Source organism: Rattus rattus, chromosome 9 (genome assembly GCF_011064425.1).
Source record: "Rattus rattus isolate New Zealand chromosome 9, Rrattus_CSIRO_v1, whole genome shotgun sequence".
Classification (NCBI taxonomy): Eukaryota; Metazoa; Chordata; class Mammalia; order Rodentia; family Muridae; genus Rattus; species Rattus rattus.
Window position 1 is genome coordinate 15,116,732 of NC_046162.1, and position 14,239 is coordinate 15,130,970.

General features: G+C 42.0%; 1 protein-coding gene across 15 annotated transcripts in view; it reads right to left on the minus strand.

Moving 5' to 3' along the window:
- The window catches only part of Rbfox1 (RNA binding fox-1 homolog 1), a 1,521,216-nt gene that overhangs the window by 601,599 nt on the left and 905,378 nt on the right, over positions 1–14,239 (minus strand). The gene's annotated exons all lie outside the window — the stretch shown is intronic.

Consider the following 14,239-nt stretch of genomic DNA (forward strand, 5'->3'; position numbering starts at 1 on the left):
TTATATGGCCTCTTACTATTTTCCTTTAAACCACTGTAAAATCGTAATTCTCAGCGCTTGACAGGGTTCTGGGAGTTCCTTGAAACTTCACCGAAGGATGAGAAGCTATAGTAACCAACTCTTGATGTATATTTTATGTGTTTTGTAGTGAAAATTTCTTTTTACTTTTTCTAAAATAAAAACAAAAATAAGGCTGTTTGCTTAGGATAGACCAGAGCCTGGCGCCTATAGATGGAGATAGAATAGAGTACCATTGTAGGTCCTTCCATATAGAGAGTTACTCCCGAGAAGATCTCTTTTGATGGTGTTTGCTTTGCTGTTGTTATTAATTTGAGTCTCACATATCCCAGACTAGCCTTGACCAGCTATGTGGCCAAGGATGATTCTGAACCATTGATTCTCGTTCATCTCCCTCCTGAGGCCTGGAAACAGAACTGTTCAACACCAGGCTCCATGTCTGTGGAGCTGGGGATCAAACCTAGGCTATGTGCATTAATATTCGCAAACTCCCCCAACTGACATGAAATGCTTGCTTCTCATGCTTAGTCCCTGGGATTGGCTGTTGGTACCATAAGAAAGAAAGACAAAGGGATGGAAGGAAAGGAGGGAGACTAACCTCTATGTAGGTGAGAATGAATCACAATATTATCTATGAAAGATAAATTTATAAACACTAAGATGTGCAACAATGGGAAAATCAACAACACAGCTCTGAAAATAGATATGAGAACTGTACCAAAACCATTTTCTTTGAGAAAAAAGCTACAAAATGTTCAAAATCATATTTTCTGTCCAAAATATAATTCTATCAGTCATTAAGAAGGAAAAAGTATGGAAAAGGGGATCTGGAAGGGATTTTTCCAATTTATGAAAAAGAAAAGGAATTTAGCTAGATAAATAAAAAAATTGTACATTCCAGTATACTTGAAATAGGCACTTTAGATGGTATCTCGGTAACCCTCTAAGGAGAAAGAGAGAAGAGATGGTGTAGGAGGGCAAGGAGTGGCAGTGACTGCTATTACAAGTGTGGTCTGCCACTTAACAGCAAAGAGCGAATAGAGAGGATGAGACGATGAAGTAGAATGGAAACCTAGGCCTGAACCTAAAATATTCTCCGGCCTCACACTACGGCTTGGCAGCTGAGCCAGGACAGCCTAGAGCCCAGTGATAAATGATCATGGAGAGCCAAGCCCCAGGAGGACTCAGCAATGAGTGTCCACCGACAGACAGCCAAGGAGACATTCTCTGGCTTTCTCTTGACGAATTATAACCTCAGAAAGTGGAGAACCCTCCTTTTCTCTCCCTCCCTCCTGCCCCACCATCCCTTCACACTTCTGTCTCCTGAGTCATCCCAGGCTGAGTCCAGCATGAGCCATGGGGCAGACCTTCATGACATGAAAAGCTGTGCTCCTAAGAGGTACCATACGCTCTCTCCTCCTTGCTTTTCCTATTGTTCCATTGTAGTTGGAGCATGAAATGTAGACTCATGTGTGTGAATACTTGGTCCCCAGAGAGAGTGGTGCAGTTCGTGAAGGTTACAGGGCCTCTGAGCTTGGAATGTTGTTAGAGGGAGTTCATAACTGGGGGAGAGCTTTGAGCCTGGCCCTTTTTACCTGCTCTTTCTTTCTGTTTTTTGTCTGTGCTCAAAATGGGATTAGTTGGACCATGTTGTGGCTTCCATGATTCCACAGCAGAATGAATTACAATTGGGGAACAATATAAACCCACAAGTCCAAGAAGATTGTTAAAATTCCAAGGAGTTTAATTGAAAGAAAACACACCCCTGCCCTCCCCCAAATCATGACAAAATTTCTGGAAACTTCACAGGAGTAAGGGCTCATTGGGTGAGAATCTACATATGAATTCACAGAGCCTGTGGCAGCATGATTGGCACCTATACAGGTCTAAGCCAGATGCGGTCCCAGTGTGAGAGAGAAAACAGAGATGACCCCATCCCTAACCTAGAACCCATCTCCATTGATAACCACTGGCAAGAAGAGATTAGCTTTCTCCATGGAGTCTCACTGGGCACACAAACCACACGTAAGAGAAGGCCCTGTGCCAAGAAGTAGATAGCTAACACAGAATGAAATCCATGTTATTGGAGGCGGTTTTTGTCTCTCGATGGTATATTGGGGCTCTTATTTTCCCTGTTTTTGTTTTTTATCCCATATAGAGCTTTCATTTATATGTTATAGCTTCAATTTTTATTTTAATAAGTTTTCCGTGTGTGCAAACATGTATGTCTCAGAATCTATGTGTGTTTCTTGAGATCTTTCTCTGACTATTTTTTTCCTGATTATTTATTTTGTCCTATTCTGTTTGGCTTATTTTTATTTTAACTTATTTAATTTTGTTACTTTTTAGCTGCCTAGTTAGAAAGGTTGTAGATTTGAGTGGGTGGGTGGGACAGTGAAAGGAATCTGTGAGGAGTTAGAGGGAGGGGGACCATAATCATCATAAACTGTAGGGAAAACTCTCTTTAAAAAAATTACAGGAAAAAGAGTTCTTGCTGTTCATTCATGAATAAAAGCTTGAGCTCAGATCCCCAGCACCCACATAACCTTTGTGTGGCTGTGTGCATGTAATACCAGCACTGTCATTGACGGAGGCAGGAGGATGGCTGGGACTTGATGGATATGAGTCTGGCTTCAGATTCAGGGATAGATCTTGCCTCAAAGGAACATGGTCAAGAGCGATAGGGAAAGGCAAACAACAGCTTCCTCTGGCCTCTATGTGCATTTGCACACACACATAAGCACACACACTCACACAAACATATATGCTCTCTCACACACACGTCCACTCACACCCATATTCACACACATACACAGTCACACACACACACACACACACACTCACACTCACTCATGCACAGTCACACATATGCACACTCATGCACACAGATACACACATATACACGTATATACTCACATACACACTTAATGCTCACACACATACACAAAGAAATTGCTGGGAGCTTATTAAAAAAACTTTGAATCAAACATAGACAAATGATTTAATTGTACAAGGAAGCAATTGTACAACAAATTACAAAATTTTCAATTAAACTAACGATACCAATAAAAACAAGGGGTTGGAATGGCTAACAGAACTTGCTGCTTTTCCTGTGGACAGGGCTCCCGGATCCCACCCCTGCTAATTCAGAACTGCCTGCAATTCCAGCTCTATTAAATCCAATGTTCTGTTCTGGCTGTAGTGGGCACCCAACTTCATATAAACACACACACAAACACACACACACACACACACACAATGCATGCATAAAAATACTTTTTTAAAAGATCTTTTTAAAACTCTAAAAACAAAGACAAAACCAAAGGAACTATAGGAAAGCACCACTTTTTATTGCTGAAATAACTTCTTATCCTCAGCTTAAATTCAATGAAAGTACTGGGGCGTGGCTCAGTGGTCAAGTTCTCGCTTAGCGCATGTGAGGTCCTACAGTCCGCATGTGAGGTCCTACAGTCCATCCTCAGCAATATAAACAAAGGTGAAATGTGAAAGCAACTACAATTTTTCATCACTAAGAGGCCTACTCAAACATTTGGTACAGGAGGTAAGCCTTCCAACGAGCAGAGATAATCTACAGGGGAAGGGAGACAAAATGTACGAAAAGCGATAAAAAGCTAAAGTTTCTCATAAATACAGACACAAGTCTAGGGGCTGCCCAGGTGGTTCATGGTTACCTGTGCTTGGTGCTCTTACAGAGAATCCAGCCATTTTCCCCAGCCCCTGTCACATGTCCCACCACTGCCTACAACAACAGCTCTGGGATCCAACGCCATCTTCTGGCTTCTGCAGATACTGCACCCTGGTGCCATACATTCTCCCAGAGCACGGGAAGCACATACAGATAAATAAAAGTCAATAAATTAATAAAACAAAGTCCAAGTCTGCTCCTTTGGAGGTCGTTGAGATACGTTTAACGGATGTCAATCTAAGAAATGATTTCTGGGAGCTTTCTAGGTAGCTCCTCTATCCTGTCAGCTAAACACAGAGAGAAGACAGCGGAGAGACAGAGGGAACTGGGCCTATCTTCCCCCACCGCTAGTGAGATGAAATTAGCAAACATAGTTGATGGTTGTTGTGTATAAACAGGGTGAAATAATCATCATAATCAAGATAATTGAAGTGGGTGTTAAGGTGCCGACATTCGTGTGAAGTGGCGAGGTACTGATTTTCCACAGAGTGCGAGATATGTATGTATCATATCGCCCTTATGGCGATAACCTTAGAAGCAAACCATGTTGTCCCAGGTACACACCCATAAAAGGAGACTAAAAAAGTTACATACCCCCAAACACAGGAAGTTTAAATAACGGAATGTGCACACACAGTCACCTCCACATCCATATATATAAAGGGATTCTGACCCAAACCTCAGACTGAATACAAAAATTAGCTTTCAGTAAATAGGCCACAGATTCTAAATAAGGAACATACACTGAGCAGGTAGCATAGGGAAAGCTGCTAATACTTACTGTCGTCTTATGCTGGTGTACAACAATCAAGTTGCCCTCTGTGATGGGTGACACATTCATAATCAGAAAATATCTTCATATCAGAATAAAAAGAAAGCAAAAGTGGGCACCCAACTTCATATAAACACACACACACACACACACACACACACACTATGCATGCATAAATACGTTTTTTAAAAAATCTTTTTAAAACTCTAAAAGTAAAGACAAAACCAAAGAAACTATAGGAAAGCAACACCTTTTATTGCAGAAGTGCGTTTTCTTTTTAATTTCAATGCTAGAGCTAGCTTTCATCTGCATTAATTAAATACAATGCTATATAACAGAACTAGAATCTTTATGTTCTGACTTAAGAAAAATAACAAAAGTGTGCCAGGCACAGGCTGGCCTATGTCATGCAAGGTGAAGCTACACCAAAGTGTTTTTGCTATAGAACTTATTAAAGGCAGAATTCAACCATAATCATGTAGACAAAAATAATATAAAAGAACTTCGCTTTTTCAACAAGGCTGAAGAAAAAGACCAGGGGTGGGGGTGGGTGAGAAAAGGGATTACACAGGTTTCCTCTTGAGTGACCACAGTTTGCTCTCTTTTGTTCTTTTGTTTGCTTGCTTGTTCTGTTTTTAATTATCCTTCAAGGCTTCACTTGTTTTACCCATATCGAGGCAATAAAATCCTATTTCCAGTCTTCAGCCTAAGTATGTGTATTGCATATCTCTTAGAACATGCTCAACTACTGCCCGTGATGGTGCACACCCGTCAGTCATGGGAGAGTCAACTTATTTGCATCCTTGATGTCTACACACACATGCTGGGTCCTCTCCTCACTGTGTTTGGATCACTGAGTACAGATGTGGTGCGTGACTTCCTCCTTTCCTAAGGATAGAGACCCAATCCTGAAATGGTGGCTAAATCCCAGCTCTGTTACAACAGTACTCCTCCTCAATTGCCCCAACCAAGGTGCAAGCAGGCTCCGAGGGCCCATAAGGGCATCGCAAGGCTGGTGAGGCTTATTTTTCCAGTGGAGCTAAGGAGAGAGCTCATCTGGTAAAGTGCATGAGGCTCTGTGTTCGAGTCTCATAACCTATGTTTCCGCATTTAAAAGCTGGGTAGCACAGTCCTGGAATCCCAGTGCTGTGGAGGCAGAGGCTGATGGATCTCGCAGCCTTATTTTCCAGCTGACTTAGATTACTTGGTGAGCTCCAAAGAAATGAGGGACCCTGTCTCAAAAAACAAGGTAGACAGCACCTAAGGGATGACCACAAAGGTAGACATTCGACCTCCCCGTTCGTGCACACATACAATTTCTCCATCACAAGACTGGAAGTTTAAGGGAAACAAAAGTCCCTGTAATTTCATACCTTGGGTGACAGAGAGAGACCCTTATTCTGTTGTCTGAAAAAAGCCAGCCCTGAAAAATACCTTAAAGGTACACTTCACTAAATGTCACTTCATTTGGAAACTAACTCATGGCATTTTTCCCCCTTCCCTTGGCAGTAATGCACAAAGCCAATATATTTTATGGCCTAAATGAAAAAAGGGAAAGTGGAAGGTCGGGCGTTGCTCCTTTAAGATGCTTCCAGAATCAAATACCACTCTCAATAGGGCTGCCAAGTAAGCGCTTATGAAAGGTTAGAACCGCAGCAATAAAGCAGCCCATGCGGCCTTTCGCTCTTCTGGGTGTACAGGGCTGTTTAATAGCCCGGATTCATCTTACTCCACTGTCTGTCTTCAGCTAGGCAGCAAGGCCATGCTCAGTCTCTCTCTCTCTCTCTCTCTCTCTCTCTCTCTCTCTCTCTCTCTCTCTCTCTCTCTGTGTGTGTGTGTGTGTGTCTAACCTCTGTTTACCTCTGTCTTTCTAGTATATTCACTGTACATGGTGCATAGTTTCAGAAGATATTTTTATACAAATATAATATATTCAGTCCATGGACCATCCATCGATCTATCCATGCTACCTTCTCTTTATCTCTGTCCCTTGTCCCTAGTAGCCACCTTTGTTCCCTGGATACTTTCGTTTCTTGTTACATGCGATATATAGCTGCATGGTTTTATAAATCTGTACCAGAAATCTAGGATGCCCCCAAATGAAAAAAAAAACCATAATGTTGTTTTCCTTTTTGAGAGTGGTTTGGATTTGTAACTATTCCACCCAAAAAGACATAGCTTGATTCTTTATTATGGCTCAATTCATTTCTATATGTGATTCCATCATGCATAGACCACATTTTCATCCTCAGTTCCCCTGTTTGTAAGATGTAAGTTTTTGTGTTGAGCTTATCTTTGGCAAATAGCGCTCCAAATAAACATGGATGGACAAGTACTTGTGAAATATATTGAGTAGAGAGGAAATTTCCAGGAGTGGTGTAGCTAGACCATACCGTGTTGTAAGGTTAGCGGTGCCATTAGTAGTTGAATGAAGAATCTCCATGCTTATTTCCACAGTGGCTGGGCTGGTTCACTTCCCACCAGCAGTGTGCAAAAGTTCCCTTCCATATGCATTGAACTTTCTCTTTCAGTCCTTCCTGTCTTGATGCCAGATGTTCTCTCTGTCTCTGTCTCTTTCTCTGTCTCTGTCTCTCTCTCTCCTTCTGTCTCTGTTACTCTATCCCTCTGTCTCTGTCTCTCTGTCTGTCTGTCTGTCTGTCTGTCTGTCTCTGTCACTCTTTCTCTCCGTCTCTGTCTTTCTGTCTCTCAATTCATCAGACTAGCTCTGTCAGGATGAGGACCAGAGGACCAAGTCTCAGAGCTTCGGTCTTCATGGAGATGGTGCTTAGGATTTGTCTATCTGTTCATTGTGCATAGACACTGAGCATCTTCCGGATGCTATTGCTTTAGGCAGTAGGAAAGCAATGGTTAGGTCTGCAGGGATCCATTATAGTGACGCATTCCTGAAATCCCAGCATGAGGGAGGCAGAGGCGGGAAGAATTCAAGTCCACCAACAGCATGGGCTATCGAGTGAGACTGCCTTGAACATATGTCATCATGTACTGTCATGTACACATGGGCAGCTCCACAGTCTCTTCCCATCTCCTTTAAAACACGGAGATAGTGACAATTTTTACCACATAAAACACTTCCCAGAGTGAGCTTAGGAAAGTACTCAGAGCACACAATGAAAGGGACATACTAGCCTCAGAGAATGTAAGAATTCACCCACGTATTTCCGATTTGTGTTTCAGACCATGCACGCGGGAATAATCCAAATAAATATTCAGAAGAAAAAAAAAGAGGAATGAGAAGCTCAGGGGGATTGTGGACATGCAATGACTGAGTAAGGAAGAAGAGTCAAATGTCGGAGGAAATCGGGTAGAGATCGCTTGCCTTGTGAAAGCAAGAGTCAAAGACCCAGGATAAATGAATGGACAAAAGGATGTCCATGTTTTCTTGTTTGTAGTACATGATGCTGGAGAGTCCAGTTTTAAGAACAATTGTGAATCATTTTTAAGGATGGCAACAGAAGATTAGCAACACAAAACTCAATAAATCAAATCAATGGGAAGCTCCGTGCACTTTTCAGCTTGGCTGTCCTAGTAATTATTATAAATTCTTCTGAAACCACACAGGACTCCCTGTAAACACAGGTCCCAAAGGACCGTGGGTGAAAAGCATGCTTTGCCTTTTCCTTAGTGTATTTTGCGTTACTCTATGTACTTGACTGATACAGGTATTCTCAGCACCCGTCTGTGCCACCCCCAGAGCAGTACTGAAAGGAATGACTGCAGCTATACCTAAAGCATGGTGCTTGCCTAGAAAAGGTCTCTGAACAAGAGAGGGTGTAAGGAGGCAAATGATAAGAAAGAGGGCCATGAAGAGCTGTCTATGGGCAGGATGTGTCCATCACACTGACAAACGTACAACTGCTATGGTTGCCTGCATAGTCTCTTCCCAAGATAGAGCCTCTAAGCAGACGGGAGACAAGTGTATGAAACCTTTCTCCATTCTGGAGATCTAAGCTAGCCAACGTTATTGGACGAGGTATGTGGGATATCTGTGGCCATGACCACATATGCAAAGGGCAAAATCTCATTACCTCGAGACAGGGTTTCTCACTGAAACCTGAAAGGGGATGGTGGCTTCAGTGATCTCTCAGGAATCCTCATCATCTACACCTGCCATACTGGCCACACCCAGCTTTTCATGTGAGCAATGGGGAGTGCAGGTCAGGTTCTCATGTTTGCACAGCAACGTCTCTTACCCACTGAACCCTTTCTCTAACCCCTATGGATTCTCCTTAGTATGAAAATAAGATTATCTATATCAACTTAAAATCAAAATGAAAGAATTCATTTTTCTCAGTCTGACTCCTGAGGAAATAGGTGGAAAGTTTTTCAAATACCCAAATTTATGAAGATCTAAAACCCCTGAACAGAGTTTTAGTCAGTATTGGATGTAACCAAATCACTGTTTTAAAATATATATCCAACAATGGAGTACATCTTCTGACTAGAAAAAGTTGGGATTGTTTATGTCTGGTCAGCAAATTGAGATGACATCATTTACTCCAATGACTATTTATTTTTGTTTTAAGGATGGAAAGTTTTTAAGAGTGGACAATGCTTAGGATTCAGGACAGAGAGTAATAAATAATCAATTAAAAAGAAATAAAATACAAAAGGAACAATAGTGAGTTAAACCAAGCATCGTTAATAGACTCAATTCTGACTCAATTCTGGCTCAAGGCACCAGTGAAGACAGTGCCTTGAGAGAACAAGGTAGGGACTGGACACAGCCCAGCTCTCCTGTGTTATCTACTTTAGCGATGAGGAGAACTAGAATGTGATGCTGAAACCTTACGTGCTTTGGTTAGAAATACAGGACCTGTGGGAAGGGAAAGAGAAAGGCCAGGCCAGGCCAGGCAAGGCAAAGCAAGATCATATATTAAGCACAAAAAGACCCAAACCCGTCGATGCAAAAGAATACATAAGCCCACATCACTGCAGTTCATTCATGGCTCACGGTCTTTGGGAAATATTGAGCGAATTTCAAAATCTCAGTGGACTGCGTAGCTTTCAGTGCCAAGCTTGTGGTGAGATACCTGGAAAGCAGCAAGTAGTGGCAAGCCCCCTGCAGCCCTTAAAATATTTAACACTGAGGCCCGTGGTACTTGAATGTTCTTGCTGCTTGGATGCTTGCACTGATTGGATGCGTGTGGTACTTGGGAGTTTATGTACTTACATCAGGAGGGAAGTAGCATCCTGGATATTTTGAGACATTCTTAATTCTGTATTGTAAGTCACCAAATGGAGTGAGATCTATTTTATATTATTAAAGGGACATTAGAGTCAGGATGCCCCTAGAATTCAAAAGATTTTTCAGATCACAGGTTTCAAGAGCATTTGCTTCAGACCAATTCTTTTTGTTATATTTCTGCTCTCATGCATGTACTTGCAAAGTAATCACAAAGTTAAGTCTCCCAGGTCTGAAACAAATATGTCCAAGAAGAACGATGAAGCAGACAAACCTAAATGAAAGGTTGTTACCCCCCAAAAACCAGTGGTGAGAATCTGATTCACTCTGCCTCCACTCAGCACCCATCTAATTACTACAAGGAAGTCTCCTCTTGGAGTTCTAAATTTAAGGCTGCAAACTAGTCTTGGATAAAAGGGCAGCCACAAGCTGATATGCCCTGTAAACACCTCAGGAGCTAAGCCAAAGAATGTCTTTGCACCAGATCACTTTCAAGGTGAAGGAAACATATTGCCTGTTATTTACCATAATAATAAACTATCACCCCAGGCATATTTTTATTCTGTAGATTTAATAAGGTATTTTGTGAACCGAGGCAGAGGAGGGTTGGAACAAACACTTGTCACCATGACAAAGGTGATTTCTGTTTGTTTCAGTGGTAGACACAATTGCCTTTCCTTTTCCTCATAACCCAGGGTTATAATTGCCCCCTCCAAGGTTTACCCCAGTCGCTTGCTCAGTCCAAGAATATTCAAACAATACTCATGAAAATCTCCTGCAGAACTAAAAGGCTTTGGCAGGTTTCCTTGGACCAGTCTCCCGGGACCGTCATTACCCTACAGCCAGAGAGGAGCAGAGCTCACGTAGCATGAATATCACAATTCAGATTTCCCATCATGCTCCCTGCCCACTGTTAGAGCTAGGAAAGAGTCAGGTTGGACAGGTGGGCTATTTGCATATCATTTGCATTTATCTACTGTGGTAGAATGTAGGCTCTCTAGACAGTTTCACATTAAGATGCTTTAACTAGTCTAGTTTTGTTGTTTCTTTCTCATTGGATGTAACAATGTTCTAATGATAATTGTTATCAGAGTTAATAATTTTATAATCTGCTTCCCAATTAAATATTTTCATCCTAGACCCGCAGACTATGGCTTCTGTAGGCAAGCATCTTGATCATATTAATGGGCAGACATGTATCAAACATTTTAAGTGATCAGAGTCAAACACTAGAGAAAGCATCTCAGGTTATAATCTCAAGTTCACTGCTTATCAACTTAGGGACAAACATTCTGGCCTGGGCCTGTCTTGTTCTTCAAAAAGTCACACATGAGTTTGAATGAGTTCATATTTGCAAAAGTAAAATGTGAAAAGCACATAGCGATTTAGCTCCTAGCACACAGGATACATTCTATTATTTCCTTTGCAATTCAAGAAAGAAGTGGTACACAACTGCAATGGTCAGCTTTAATGTGATGGTGAGCTTTAAATGCAGTGGTGAGCATAAATGCAATGGTGAATTTTAATGCAATGGTGAGTTTCAATGTGATAGTGAGCTTGAATTCAGTGGTGAGCTTTAATATGATACTGGCTTTAATCATCTGCTTGGTATAATCTACAATTCTCTGGGAGGAGAGTCTCAGTGAGGAATTTTCTGTAAGGGGTTAGCCTGTGGGAATATCTGTGAGGAAACCTGGATTTTCTTAATTAAGTTAATTGATGTGGGAAGGCCAAAGCCACTGTGGGCAGCACTATTCCCTAGGCAAAGAGATGTTGATCTATGTAAGAGTGGAGAAATCCATCTGAGCACAGGCTAGCAAGGAAGTGAATAAGCATGCATCCATTCTCTGTCTGCTCTTCATTGTGGATACACTGAGGTTAGCTGTTAAATGTGCCTTGATTTCCCCTACAATAACATACTAAAATTGGGCATTGTGAGCTGAAATAAAACACTTTATCACCTGTCACTTTCTATCAGAGTATTTTATCACAGCACAGAAATCAAATTAGAACAGTACCACCTCTGCTTCTGCTGTGATTTGTTCTTCCCACAAAGGTATTGAGATGCTGTGGCCACAGACAGAGCAGTAGGAAACCAGCATTTTCTAAAGCGATGGATACTCTAGAAAGCTGTGTGCTAGATTCTTAATAGCCTATGCCCATGGGTTAGAAAGAATGTCAGCAGAAAGAACTTACGGAGCTACTACTGTGCTACCATAAAAAAAGGGTGAACATTGTCCCAGCAGACTATCTCTCCAGACAGAGATGAAGGGACATGAGTGACATTGTCGTCTTAGGCCCTGAGGTGGACTTCTGCTGGCTGACTTTCTGAGCTGTGTTGCCTTCAGCACCTGAAGAATCTTTTGCGTCTTGGAGAGGTCTTTCTATTCTTGATTTCCAGGACATTAAAGAATGTCATGTTCAAGAAGTGGACATGACTGTGGAGACCAGGAAGCTTGAGGAGTGCTGTGTTTCTAATTCTCCTCTGCAATTGTCAGAAAGGTATGTGATTGCTTTTGTCCCGTGTGTGTGCGTGTGCGTGTGCGTGTGTGTGTGTGTGTGTGTGTGTGCGTGTGTGTGTGTGCGTGTGTGTGTGTGTTCATGAAAGCTAGTTCTGTGCCTTTCTCTGTGTGTGTGTGTGTGTGTGTGATATGTTTGTGTGCGTTTGCCAATGTGTTTGACTCTGTGTGAGTTCATGTTTGAGTATCTCTCTGTTTTTCTGTCTGTCTCTGTCTCTGTGTTTGTTTCTCTGCCTCTTCTTCTGCCTCTCTCTCTCTCTCTCTCTCTCTCTCTCTCTCTCTCTCTCTCTCTCTCTCCTTGTATACTTAGGCATACGTGTATACATGTATATGCATGCTCTTTCTGAAGAGGCACCTGAAGACGAAGATTTCCTGAGTCATTAAACCCCTAAGCTTAAGGAACAGTTGCGGGAAGAATGAGGATATCAAAAGGTCCAAACCGACGAGGAGGCATTTCTGTAATTTGCAGGCAATTTACTTGAGGAATCTAGGTCAGCTGGCTGTTTGCTTTGTCATCTCCAGTATTAATTAGACACTGGAAGTAATGATGGAGCTCAGAGAGCTCTTCAGATCTAAAATAATAATAATAATAAACCAACAGAGTGGAGTTTTACCTTCGGAAAGAAAATATTTTCACAAGGAGTGCTCTGAAAGCAACAAAGAGCAGGAAAACCTTGCAATTAAATCCTGCAAATGTGCTCTTGAAATAATCCCAGGGGAAGCCTTATCTGTACTTAATATTCAAATAAATATTCTTTTGTGTGCTGTGCATTCGATAGGGTGCATTTTATTTAATTTAAGTGAATAACGTAATCAGTATGGTGAGGAATAATCAGAGGGAGCGGGACAGCCCTTTAGCTAGGATAAATAGACTGCTGGGTGATGGTGGTTGAGGAAGCACAGGGAAGTGCTAGGATCATAAGTATAGGTTATTCAAGGAGTGTCCCAGTGAAACTTCCTTCCCAGAGGAAAGCTGTACATCAGTAGCATGGCCATGTCTTGAAGCTTATTAACCTTGAAGTGTCTCAGACCCAACACCAGATCAACTGAGTGAGACTTTTCTGAGACACCTTAGTAAATCATGTGCATGCTAAACTAGAGGGTGGGGGCAGCATGAGGAGAGTTTTTCCAGAGTTGGGGGTATCTATGTTCTCCTGTTCTACACCAGAGAGGACACTAGCTCACTCTCAGAACGGACCAACACTAGCACATTCTCTCATAGAACTTCTGCAGGACGTAGCTCTATTTGCCCCAAAATGTTGTATGACACAACTTTTGCATATCCACATCACCAAGCAAAGTATCCCTAGAAGGCCTTTAGTGGATGACCTTGTGATAGCTCACACCTACCCCACATTGTCAAAGAAACCCAAAGATACAGATTTGGGCTTTGTTCAAACAGGTGTCAAAGTCCTGTTCTGTGGGATTTAAAAAATGAGGACTCCTCATTGTGATGGATCAGAGTCCACGATCAAGTGTCAACAGAAAACATATCTATTCCATCCAACTCCTGGCCTCTACAGAGGCAGAGCAATTTTAGAGCAGCCCATTTTTACCCAAGTGGAGCCTGGACCCTGTGCCAGTTTGATTAGAAAATGGCTTACAGGTAGAGCAAGCCCTTCTATTATGGGGAGAGCTGCGCTAATGAATCTTGGAAATGGAAGCGTGTAACCATCCCTTTTCAGATTTGTAAGCCAATTATTATATTGGATCTTGACTTCCAATATTTCTGCAGGTTTTGAGGCAGTGAAGCCCTGCCAAGCAATGAGCAGATACAAAGCCATTTCTCGGGACTGAATCTCCACTCCCCAATGCCTCTCTCCTCCCCCCTCCCCCTCTCCTTCCTTATGCCTTATGTCTCTCCTGCCTTTCTGATATTTCTTTTTCCTTCCTCCCCCTTTCTCTCCCATCTTACTTCTTTCTCCTTCCGTCTCTTCTTTCTTTTCTCTTAAATCTTATCCATCTTTATTCCTTTATCCCTTTCTTTCCCCTTTCTTCTCCTTCCCTCCCTCTGTCTCTCC